Source organism: Bombus fervidus, unplaced genomic scaffold (genome assembly GCF_041682495.2).
Source record: "Bombus fervidus isolate BK054 unplaced genomic scaffold, iyBomFerv1 scaffold0042, whole genome shotgun sequence".
Classification (NCBI taxonomy): Eukaryota; Metazoa; Arthropoda; class Insecta; order Hymenoptera; family Apidae; genus Bombus; species Bombus fervidus.
This window is the reverse complement of record NW_027212605.1, coordinates 27,501-40,000: the sequence shown is the minus strand read 5'-3', so window position 1 is coordinate 40,000 and position 12,500 is coordinate 27,501. Positions and strand designations below refer to the sequence as shown.

General features: G+C 44.3%; 3 non-coding genes across 3 annotated transcripts in view; all 3 read right to left on the bottom strand.

The window, feature by feature from the left end:
• The window catches only part of LOC139997247 (large subunit ribosomal RNA), a 4,181-nt gene extending 3,500 nt beyond the window's left edge, over positions 1-681 (bottom strand). Inside the window, exon 1 of the ribosomal RNA XR_011802676.1 lies at positions 1-681. This exon is cut by the window's left edge and continues 3,500 nt beyond it. This is a non-coding gene — a ribosomal RNA (large subunit ribosomal RNA).
• Positions 682-2,807: 2,126 nt separating this feature from the next.
• On the bottom strand, positions 2,808-2,962 carry LOC139997253 (5.8S ribosomal RNA). The gene has a single exon (XR_011802680.1). It is a non-coding gene; the product is annotated as a 5.8S ribosomal RNA (ribosomal RNA).
• A 2,827-nt stretch (positions 2,963-5,789) lies between these two features.
• On the bottom strand, positions 5,790-7,713 carry LOC139997243 (small subunit ribosomal RNA). Its single transcript, XR_011802672.1, has one exon. It is a non-coding gene; the product is annotated as a small subunit ribosomal RNA (ribosomal RNA).
• Between the last annotated feature and the right edge of the window lie 4,787 nt (positions 7,714-12,500).

Below are 12,500 nucleotides of genomic sequence, written 5' to 3'. Positions count from 1 at the left end.
GACCGAGGGTCTGCCGCGTGCGCCGAAGCGACGCGACAGTCACCCGCTCGGGCCGTAGACCGACACACAACGGGTCGCGACGTTCTACTAGGGGAGAAGTGCACGACTACGACGCCGGAGCGTTCGAATCGAAGGTGGCGTGCCCTCGCCAATGGAACCACGAAGGCCCACCCGGAGCATCGCTCACCAACGATCACCGACGCCGTCGACGATGAATCTCCCCATTCGATCTTTTGGGTTTCTCAGGTTTACCCCTGAACGGTTTCACGTACTCTTGAACTCTCTCTTCAAAGTTCTTTTCAACTTTCCCTCACGGTACTTGTTCGCTATCGGTCTCGTGGTTGTATTTAGCCTTAGATGGAGTTTACCACCAACTTAGGGCTGCACTCTCAAGCAACCCGACTCTAAGGAGAGATCCTCCCGAAACGCGTTCCGGTCACTACGGGCCTGGCACCCTCTGTGGGTACATGGCCCCATTCAAGATGGACTTGGACGCGGTTCGACGTCACGGGATAAACGGATCCTCCCGAACACTACATTTCCCAACGGCGGAACCGCGGGATTCAGTGCTGGGCTAATTCCTGTTCGCTCGCCGCTACTAAGGAAATCCTTGTTAGTTTCTTTTCCTCCGCTTAGTAATATGCTTAAATTCAGCGGGTGATCTCGCCTACTCTGAGGTCGCTTCAACGTCACGACACGGTGACAATTTTTTTTCTTAAAGAAAAAAAAATTTCGTGCCATGTGGGCGCGATTCGAGAAAAGCAAGACGGTTTGATAACAATGCGACAGAGGGTCTTTATTTTTATTTCTCTCTCCGAGAATCGCCTCAAAGAGAAAAAAAAATAAAAAAAAAAAATAATTCGAATAGAATCGAGAACCGTATATTCTATCTCGATCGAGAAACGTTTTATGCATCTCGCCAAAGTGCCTTTTAAACTTCGTTCGTCGTATCATGTTCGAGCTAAGACTCACGCAAGACACCCGTAACGATCTCCGGTTTTTAACGCCCGTCCTCTTTGTATAATATATATATATATATATACACGTGTTATGTATAATATATCTCCCGTAGCCGTTTCTCTCTTCTCGACGATTCCAGCGGTTCCTTGTTTTCGCCTGTTATTGCTGGCACAGAGATCGAACACGCGACATGTATATAACATATCGGTTTCTTTGCTCTGTACCAACGACGAAAACGCACGGGAACTCACGCAAGTGGAAAAGCGAGCGCGAGACGTACACAACGGGGTGAATTTATTACTCGGGGACTGGACGACCGGCGATACGTTAGGATGCGCGGTCCAGCGATAGACGACGAAGAGACATGGGATGACCAACGATCTCTTTTTCTCTAATACTCGGAGCGCCGAATCGCCTTAAAGCAAAAAAAAATCACACGCGCGTACGTCGTACGTACGGCGCGTGTATACCTCGTCTCTAATCAAGTTTCGTTAGTCTTTCTCGAGCCTCGCCAAAGAGGATCGTTCTCTTCCTCTGCGCGATCTCTCCGTGCCAATGTCAGAGATTATTCTCTTTCGCACGACGACGAAAACGACTATTTTCGACGATCCGAACAACTTTGTAACGGACTCACATGCACATCTTAAAATCGGGTACAGAAACGTTGCGCAACACCGTGAGCTTTTCTCTTCTTCGTCACCCTTAAATATAGCCGATCGTAGACGCACGCTAGATCGTAACACACTTTTCGTTGATTTCCGACGAACGTGGCTTTGGGCCAGGCGCGCGGGCAGAGAGATACGCGACCGACGGGGAAAAATTCGTCCCGATACATGTACGCGTACTCTCCGATCTCCGCGCAACGCTGGGGATCATCTCCCTAAGTCATCAGCGTTCGAAGAAATCTCGTGTGTCCGTTCCCGGATCTACGGCTTTCTCTGGGTTCGCGAAGAACAGAAAAAAGCACAGAGGATGAAAAACGCAACGACGACCCATCGATGCGACGGTCCTCGTTGTCTTCTCGTCAGTCGTCTCGCGCCTGCAGAATACATCTCTGCCGCACGAACAGACGGAGTGGGTATTCGATCCCTGGGGCTGTACGAGTAAAAACATCTTGAGAAAAGACGGTTGTGTTTCTTTAAGGCACACAGTTTTTCGTTACGCCACCAAGTTTAGGTTTAGGTTTTAATATCTTGGTTCTCTTTTCTCTCCTCTCTCGACTGACTTTGTTCAAAAATATTTTTGCTTTCTCTCAGTCTCGCCAAAAATTCATTTAAGACGACGTCGGGGGCGCGGTCATTCGTGCTTATCGAAGACTAACAAAACGTAGCAGAGGCTGATACAAAAAGAAAAAAAAAATCGGCCACGAAGAAAACTCGCTCTGTGTATCTCGATAACCGCGTCGACGACGACGGTTCTCTCCGCGCTCTTTTAATTCGTATCCTTCTTCTTGCGCTTCGTCCGACTCAGAAACGTTCGTAAAACACGAACGACGGCGGGTTGTCAAGCCAAGAAGGGACAGAGAAGAGACGGAGGTAGTTTTGCGAGTCTCCCGTGAACGCGATAGATTTTTCATATATATTTGTATCGAGAGCATGCGTACGCCGGTCTCCACACGATCCAGCGACGAACGCCGACGAACGTCCAACAATCGCTCGTACGTCGCGTACGAGCCCTCGACCGCTCTTTAATTCGTATTCTTTTGCTTGGCGCTCGTCCTCCGACTCAGAAACGTTCGTTTAAAGATAAAACGAACGACGGCGGGCTGTCGACGAGGCAAGAAAGAACAGAGAGATACGGACCGAGAGCAACGATACGCAACGCAAGCAGTCTTAGGTTTACGTGAGCAACCCTCAGCCAGGCGTGGTCCAGGAATTGTATCCGTGGACCGCAATGTGCGTTCGAAATGTCGATGTTCATGTGTCCTGCAGTTCACACGTTGACGCGCAATTAGCTGCGTTCTTCATCGACCCACGAGCCAAGTGATCCACCGTTCAGGGTAATCGTTTATGCATGGATTTTTGTTTGTGTACTCAGGTTTTTGTACTCTTATTCTCGGTTCGAAAGAAGCCGATATCCGACAAACGTCCGACCAACGGGAATCGAACGCGCGGAAGTCGCCATATGATTGACGACACGAAAATACGTTCGAAAACGAAATCGGACGGACTGCGCGACGACACACGCAGCCCGCCGACCGGGCGTAAAGTGCATTATAATATATAACAACCAACGAGATCGAAGCTCCGTTCGTCAGGAAACGACGGGGATATAACACCCGATTCTGAATCCTCTGTACAGCACACGATCTCGCGAAGAAAGCGCACGGTGGCTAGCCCATGATATATATATATGTTCGTTCCTCTCGTCCAGTTATTCGAAGCAAACAGCCGATATGCATCTCCATCGTTCGGGTAAAAAAAAATCGATGGGACGCGCACGGTCGTAGTCTTCCTCGCGCGGTCGTTTCTTCCCGATAGCCAGAAGCAGAGTTTGAAAAACTCTAGCGACGGAACGAGGCATATGACTCACGACAACGAGGATACAGACACGGCCGGCGGTCCCCTCTGAATCGACTTCGGTGGTTCAGGTAAAAATAAAAAAAATCGATGGGACGCGCACGGTCGTCCTTCCTCTTCCTCGCGCGCGGTCTATTCTTCCCGATAGCCAGAAGCAGAGTTTGAAAAACTCTAGCGACGGAACGAGGCATTAGACTCGCGACAACGAGGATAGAGAGACGGCCGGCGGTCCCCTCTGAATCCACTTTGGTCGCTCAGGTAAAAATAAAAAAAAATTCGAAAGGGACGCGCACGGTCGTCCTTCCTCTTCCTCGCGCGGTCTTTTCTTCCCGATAGCCAGAAGCAGAGTTTGAAAAACTCTAGCGACGGAACGAGGCATTAGACTCTCGACAACGAGGATAGAGAGACGGCCGGCGGTCCCCTCCGAACGGATGGCGACAACGACGACTAAAGCACGAAAAATCGCGACGAAAAGGAACGCATCTCCGTTCAGGTGTATGTGTGTGCGTGCGTTTAAAAAAAATTCGATGGGACTCGCAGCCATCGGCCTCGCGCGGTCGTTTCTTCCCGATATCCAGAAGCAGAGTTTGAAAAACTCTAGCGACGGAACGAGGCATATGACTCACGACAACGAGGATATGGACAGGCGGTCCCCTCTGAACGGGTCGACGAGACGATGGTAAAAGAGACGAACCGGACGAAACTTCCGTCGATCAGGTAAAAATAAAAAAAAATTCGATGGGACGCGCACGGTCGTCGTCGTCGTCTTCCTCGCGCGGTCGTTTCTTCCCGATAGCCAGAAGCAGAGTTTGAAAAACTCTAGCGACGGAACGAGGCATATGACTCACGACAACGAGGATAGAGAGACGGCCGGCGGTCCCCTCTGAATCGACTTCGGTGGTTCAGGTAAAAATAAAAAAAATCGATGGGACGCGCACGGTCGTCCTTCCTCTTCCTCGCGCGCGCGGTCTATTCTTCCCGATAGCCAGAAGCAGAGTTTGAAAAACTCTAGCGACGGAACGAGGCATTAGACTCGCGAGGATAGAGAGACGGCCGGCGGTCCCCTCCGAACCAACTTCGTCTAGTTAAGAATCGTTACTCTTTACCATCACTCGCACTGGTATATATCTTTTCGGGCCAACATCCACGCAATGCGTTTTCGTTCTAGGTTACCCGATCCACGAGTACGAACGTACAACGTGGTTTCGTTTTGTCGAACATCGTATATCGTTCGCCGTTGAAACGAACGACAACGAAACGACATAGGAAGAACGAACGCCCTTTGGGTAGGAAGCACGTTTCGAGGAACGACGAGAGTTTGGAGAGACGCGCGAGATAGCTGGAGACGCGCAGATATAGGTATCCATGGATCTTCGAAGAGAACCTTCGAAGATATATAATTCGGTATCCTTTTTTTCTGCGGCTCGCTATTCGCGTTCTTTCGCTCTCGTCGACGACTCGTTATAGACGCTTCGTTCGATCCCAAAGAGCAGTCTTCCTTATGTCCCGTTGCTAGGAGGTGAGGCCTACGCAACGCAACTACGAAATATAGAAGAGGTGTGAGCAGTGATCTCTCCGACACGAGGCACTTTAGAGATTTTAGTTTATATATTATATTGTTCGTTCGTTGGATTTCCACGATGCAAATACGAAATACGAGATCGTGACGGCGGGTCTTTCTGTGTACGACCTCACGCAGGCGCCTCGATCGCATTTCTCATTACACGTGGTTTCCACTGTAACTTTTAGTTTTTTCGATATGTGTTCAGCTCAAGTTCCCTCACATATCGTTATTATTATTATTATTATTAATAGTAGCGGTTTCGTGTTATAGGATTCGGAGACGGCGGGTCTTTCTGTGTACGACCTCACGCAAGCGCCTCGAGAATCTTTTTAAGTTTTCCGTGTGTTATATTATTCGGAGACGGCGGGTCTTTCTGTTTACGACCTCACGCAGGCGCCTCGAGAATATTTTTAAGTTTTTCGTTTGTTATAATATTATTCGGAGACGGCGGGTCTTTCTGTGTACGACCTCACGCAGGCGCCTCGAATTATTCGTGTAAAAGTATATCTCTTCATCCCGATGATCGAGAGAGAGTGCCACACTCTTCGTATAGTTTCGTAACTGGAGCGTCTCTCACCTCCTTATTGTAAAAAATTTGGCTTTTGTCAAAGTATATAGCTTGTTAATACGTCGTATATACTTTGTGTCGATATAGGAGGAGTACGGCTCCTTACCGACGATATTATATATATTTTATTATACAGTGTTCAAGTCAAATATATTCTTTGTGTTTTTGTATTTTTCGTTAATGATCCTTCCGCAGGTTCACCTACGGAAACCTTGTTACGACTTTTACTTCCTCTAAATGATCAAGTTTGGTCATCTTCCCGGTAACATCGGCAATGCTTATCACATTGGCCGCGCACCAGTCCGAAGACCTCACTAAATCATTCAATCGGTAGTAGCGACGGGCGGTGTGTACAAAGGGCAGGGACGTAATCAACGCGAGCTTATGACTCGCGCTTACTGGGAATTCCTCGTTCATGGGGAATAATTGCAAGCCCCAATCCCTAGCACGAAGGAGGTTCAGCGGGTTACCCGGGCCTTTCGGCCAGGGAAAACACGCTGATTCCTTCAGTGTAGCGCGCGTGCGGCCCAGAACATCTAAGGGCATCACAGACCTGTTATTGCTCAATCTCGTGCGGCTAGAAGCCGCCTGTTCCTCTAAGAAGATTTGTTTGTACGTTGGTAGTAAAAACCCGCCGACCGAAGCCGGGGGCCTTCGAGATACCATAATTTACGTCTATTTAGCAGGCTAGAGTCTCGTTCGTTATCGGAATTAACCAGACAAATCGCTCCACCAACTAAGAACGGCCATGCACCACCACCCACCGAATCAAGAAAGAGCTATCAATCTGTCAATCCTTCCGGTGTCCGGGCCTGGTGAGGTTTCCCGTGTTGAGTCAAATTAAGCCGCAGGCTCCACTCCTGGTGGTGCCCTTCCGTCAATTCCTTTAAGTTTCAGCTTTGCAACCATACTTCCCCCGGAACCCAAAAGCTTTGGTTTCCCGGAAGCTGCCCGCCGAGTCATCGGAGGAACTTCGGCGGATCGCTGGCTGGCATCGTTTATGGTTAGAACTAGGGCGGTATCTGATCGCCTTCGAACCTCTAACTTTCGTTCTTGATTAATGAAAACATTTTTGGCAAATGCTTTCGCTTCTGTCCGTCTTGCGACGATCCAAGAATTTCACCTCTAACGTCGCAATACGAATGCCCCCATCTGTCCCTATTAATCATTACCTCGGGGCTCCGAAAACCAACAAAATAGAACCGAGGTCCTATTCCATTATTCCATGCACACAGTATTCAGGCGAAGGTAGCCTGCTTTAAGCACTCTAATTTGTTCAAAGTAAACGTATCGGCCCACCTCGACACTCAGTGAAGAGCACCGCGATGGGATATTAGTTGGACCGCCCCGCGAGGAGCTAAGCCCACCGATAGGACGTACCACATAATGCCAGTTAAACACCGCGAGCGGTGAACCGACACTGTGACACACAGATTCAACTACGAGCTTTTTAACCGCAACAACTTTAATATACGCTATTGGAGCTGGAATTACCGCGGCTGCTGGCACCAGACTTGCCCTCCAATTGGTCCTCGTTAAAGGATTTAAAGTGTACTCATTCCGATTACGGGGCCTCGGATGAGTCCCGTATCGTTATTTTTCGTCACTACCTCCCCGTGCCGGGAGTGGGTAATTTGCGCGCCTGCTGCCTTCCTTGGATGTGGTAGCTGTTTCTCAGGCTCCCTCTCCGGAATCGAACCCTGATTCCCCGTTACCCGTTACAACCATGGTAGGCGCAGAACCTACCATCGACAGTTGATAAGGCAGACATTTGAAAGATGCGTCGCCGGTGCTAGATGACCATGCGATCAGCACAAAGTTATTCAGAGTCACCAAAACAAACGATGGACGAACGGACGAGCCATCCGCCACCGATTGGTTTTGATCTAATAAAAGCATTCGTACCATCTCTGGTACGAATCTGTTTGCATGTATTAGCTCTAGAATTACCACAGTTATCCAAGTAAGTTTAAGTATGATCTAAGAAACCATAACTGATTTAATGAGCCATTCGCGGTTTCACCTTAATGCGGCATGTACTGAGACATGCATGGCTTAATCTTTGAGACAAGCATATGACTACTGGCAGGATCAACCAGGGAACTTTGTATTTTATATATATATTATATATTAGAGTCAAAAGACTCTCTTTTTAAAATAGCCTCAGAGTGTCGTAGGTGGGTCCGTAACACCGTACGACGAGACTTTTCGTTCTTAGTGAACGTTCGACGACACCCTTTTAATTCCCGTTGTAACGTCGAACGCCACTACTCTCTCTCCTCTCATTTCGCCACTCTCTCTTTACTTTCTTTCGTTCGTTTGATTGTTTGTGTGGAATATTTTAAGATCATTCTGTTCATAGGATCATTCTGTAAGAATGGTTTGTTGGTTGAACGAATATGCCTTAGCGGTAAAAAGCACGTAAACTGCATGCTGAACGTACCGTCCTCGTAAGAAACATATTCGTTCGTTCTTTTGATATTCTCCAATCAGAAAGAACGCACTTCCTAAAAGGTAGTACGCTCCCCATTAGCCTTTCGTATGTTTAAAACGTACTGCGTACGCTATAACATAAGTTTTGGAACGGTCTCTGCCGAACCAGCATGAATTGATACTCAGTTAGTAACAAGCACACTGCCCTAACTTTTTTTAAAGTTAGTGCGAGCATACAGGATCCAGCTTCCCGACTAAGGGGAACCTTGCCACGTTATTTGGTCATTACGTCCAGGACAGCGACCCGCGGCGCAGCAGTGTAGAGAAAGAGTCGATACGAGAACGAAGGAACAGTCGAGAAATAGTAAAAAAGTTCACTAAGACTCGAGGAGCGGTGACTGAATTCTCAACCGAGGCCGTAGAATAGCCACGCGCTCGACGCTGTTCCGTCCGGACCGTCCGACTCGACGTGTCTCTTATAGATACCAAAGCGCCGGCCGGACGGTCGGCGCCGGCCGGGCCAGCGGCCGGGCGCTTACCATGTAAAACCTCCGTTAGAGCGTACCGTCGGACTTAGTCTCTGAAACGCTCGACCACTTTTTTCGAATAAACTACCCTTAGAAAACATCCTATCGTCGAGATATTTTAACGCACCGCTTATTTTAATATTTCAAACGAGTTTTTATCGAAAAATTTAATTTTTTTTTTTTTTTCAAAATCGCATCAGTAAACCACCTCTTTTAACGAATACGGACAAAAACCACGTTCTTAATCGATTAGAACACGTTAAAACAACGAGAAATATGCAAAAAAATATATACCTTGCAACGTTAATTAACGAAAAAATTAAACAAATATCGCAGTCGTGTCAGTTCGACGGACACTAATTTTTTAAAAAATTCGAAAAAAACGTTTAATCCAGTTGTATTTAATAGAGATATAACCGTTTCTGCAAAAATATTTATACCTTATAACGCTTTTTAACGAAATAACTCGAAATAAGCTTTTCGGACTTTTCCGCCGGCCGAAATTTTTCTAAGTCCCAACGTACCGTCGGACTTAGTCTCTGAAACGCTCGACCACTTTGTTCCAATAAAGTACCCTTATAAAACGTCCTATCGTCGAGATATTTTAACGCACCGCTTATTTTAATATTTCAAACCAGTTTTTATCGAAAAATTTAATTTTTTTTTTTTTTTAAAATCGCATCAGTAAACCACCTCTTTTAACGAATACGGACAAAAACCACGTTCTTAATCGATTAGAACACGTTGAAACAACGAGAAATATGCAAAAAAATATATACCTTGCAACGTTAATTAACGAAATAATTAAACAAATATCGCAGTCGTGTCAGTTCGTCGAACACAAATTTTTTAAAAAATTCGAAAAAACGTTTAATCCAGTTGTATTTAATAGAGATATAACCGTTTCCGCAAAAATATTTATACCTTATAACGCTTTTTAACGAAATAACTCGAAATAAGTATTTCGGACTTTTCCGCCGGCCGAAATTTTTCTAAGTCCCAACGTACCGGTCCAGAATGAGACAAAGTTCCAAAGGCCCGGTCGTATCCGTCCGTTTTTTTTTAACCTTCCACGGACGAAATAAACGTTTAATCCCGACGTAAAATACAATAATATAGCGATTTATATAAAAATATTCATACCTCATAACGCTTTTTAACGAAATAACTCGAAAAAACTTTTCGGTCCGAAATTTTTCTAAGTCCCTACGTACCGGTCGAGAATGCGACTAAGTTCCAACGTCCCGGGCGCGATCATACTTTTTTTATATAACTTTTCAGCGACGAAATAAATGCTTAATCCCGACGTAAAACGTCATTTTAAAGCGATTTATGCAAGAATATTCGCACCTTATAACGCTTTTAAGCGAAAAAATTCGAAAAAACGGTTCGATTAAAAATTTTTTTTTAACGTTTTCGGGACGAAATAAACGTTTAATCCCGACGTAAAATATAATAATATAGCGATTTATATAAAAATATTCATACCTTATAACACTTTTAAGCGAAATAACTCGAAAAAACTTTTCGGTCGAAAATTTTTCTAAGTCCCTACGTACCGGTGGAGAGTATGACAAAGTCCGACGGGCCGAGTCGCGTCGGTCCACTATTTTTTTTTAACGTTTTCGGGACCAAATAAACGTTTAATCCCGACGTAAAATACAATAATATAGCGATTTATATAAAAATATTCATACCTTATAACACTTTTAAGCGAAATAACTCGAAAAAACTTTTCGGTCGAAAATTTTTCTAAGTCCCTACGTACCGGTCCAGAATGAGACTAAGTTCCAACGTCCCGGGCGCGATCATACTTTTTTTATATAACTTTTCAGCGACGAAATAAACGCTTAATACCGACGTAAAACGTCATTTTAAAGCGATTTATGCAAGAATATTCGCACCTTATAACGCTTTTAAGCGAAAAAATTCGAAAAAACGGTTCGATTAAAAATTTTTTTTTAACGTTTTCGGGACGAAATAAACGTTTAATCCCGACGTAAAATATAATAATATAGCGATTTATATAAAAATATTCATACCTTATAACACTTTTAAGCGAAATAACTCGAAAAAACTTTTCGGTCGAAAATTTTTCTAAGTCCCTACGTACCGGTGGAGAGTATGACAAAGTCCGACGGGCCGAGTCGCGTCGGTCCACTATTTTTTTTTAACGTTTTCGGGACCAAATAAACGTTTAATCCCGACGTAAAATACAATAATATAGCGATTTATATAAAAATATTCATACCTTATAACACTTTTAAGCGAAATAACTCGAAAAAACTTTTCGGTCGAAAATTTTTCTAAGTCCCTACGTACCGGTCCAGAATGAGACTAAGTTCCAACGTCCCGGGCGCGATCATACTTTTTTTATATAACTTTTCAGCGACGAAATAAACGCTTAATACCGACGTAAAACGTCATTTTAAAGCGATTTATGCAAGAATATTCGCACCTTATAACGCTTTTAAGCGAAAAAATTCGAAAAAACGGTTCGATTAAAAATTTTTTTTTAACGTTTTCGGGACGAAATAAACGTTTAATCCCGACGTAAAATATAATAATATAGCGATTTATATAAAAATATTCATACCTTATAACACTTTTAAGCGAAATAACTCGAAAAAACTTTTCGGTCGAAAATTTTTCTAAGTCCCTACGTACCGGTGGAGAGTATGACAAAGTCCGACGGGCCGAGTCGCGTCGGTCCACTATTTTTTTTTAACGTTTTCAGGACCAAATAAACGTTTAATCCCGACGTAAAATATAATAATATAGCGATTTATATAAAAATATTCATACCTCATAACGCTTTTTAACGAAATAACTCGAAAAAACTTTTCGGTCGAAAATTTTTCTAAGTCCCAACGTACCGGTCCAGAATGAGACTAAGTTCCAACGTCCCGGACGAGTTCGTACTTTTTTTATATAACTTTCCAGCGACGAAATAAACGCTTAATCCCGACGTAAAACGTCATTTTAAAGCGATTTATGCAAGAATATTCGTACCTTATAACGCTTTTAAGCGAAATAACTCGAAAAAACCTTTCGAATAAAAAATTTTTTTTTAACGTTTTCGGGACGAAATAAACGTTTAATCCCGACGTAAAATATAATAATATAGCGATTTATATAAAAATATATACGCATCATAACGCTTTTAAGCGAGATAACTCGAAATAACTTTTTGGACCGGAATTTTTCTAAGTCCCTACGTACCGGCCGGGGGATCGACGAAGTGCCAACCTCCCGGTCATGTCGGTCCGGAGGGGGCAATTTTTAAAAAAAATAAAACGAAATCGTTACGTTCGACTAGAATTCGTCGAACCATAACGATTTCTATAAAAATATTCATACCTCGTAACGCTTTTAAGCGAAATAACTCGAAATAACGTTTCGGTCCGAAATTTTTCTAAGTCCCTACGTACCGCTCGAGAATGAGACTAAGTTCCAACGTCTCGGGCGCGATCATACTTTTTTTATATAACTTTTCAGCGACGAAATAAATGCTTAATCCCGACGTAAAACGTCATTTTAAAGCGATTTATGCAAGAATATTCGCACCTTATAACGCTTTTAAGCGAAAAAATTCGAAAAAACGGTTCGATTAAAAATTTTTTTTTAAAGTTCTCGGGACGAAATAAACGCTTAATCCCGACGTAGAAATACATAATATTGCTATTTATGTAAAAATATATACGCATCATAACGCTTTTAAGCGAGATAACTCGAAATAACCGTTCGGTACGAAAATTTTTCAAAGTCAGACGGGCTCTCGAGCGTTGCTCGCTCGCTGCGCTCGCTCGAAAAAAAAACTAGCCCAACCCAAAACCAATCCCTTTTTCGCGTTCGTTCCTCGATTTCTCTTAAAATCGGAGAAACTGGCGGGATCGGTTTTGGGTTGGGCTAGTATAGGTTCGAGCGAG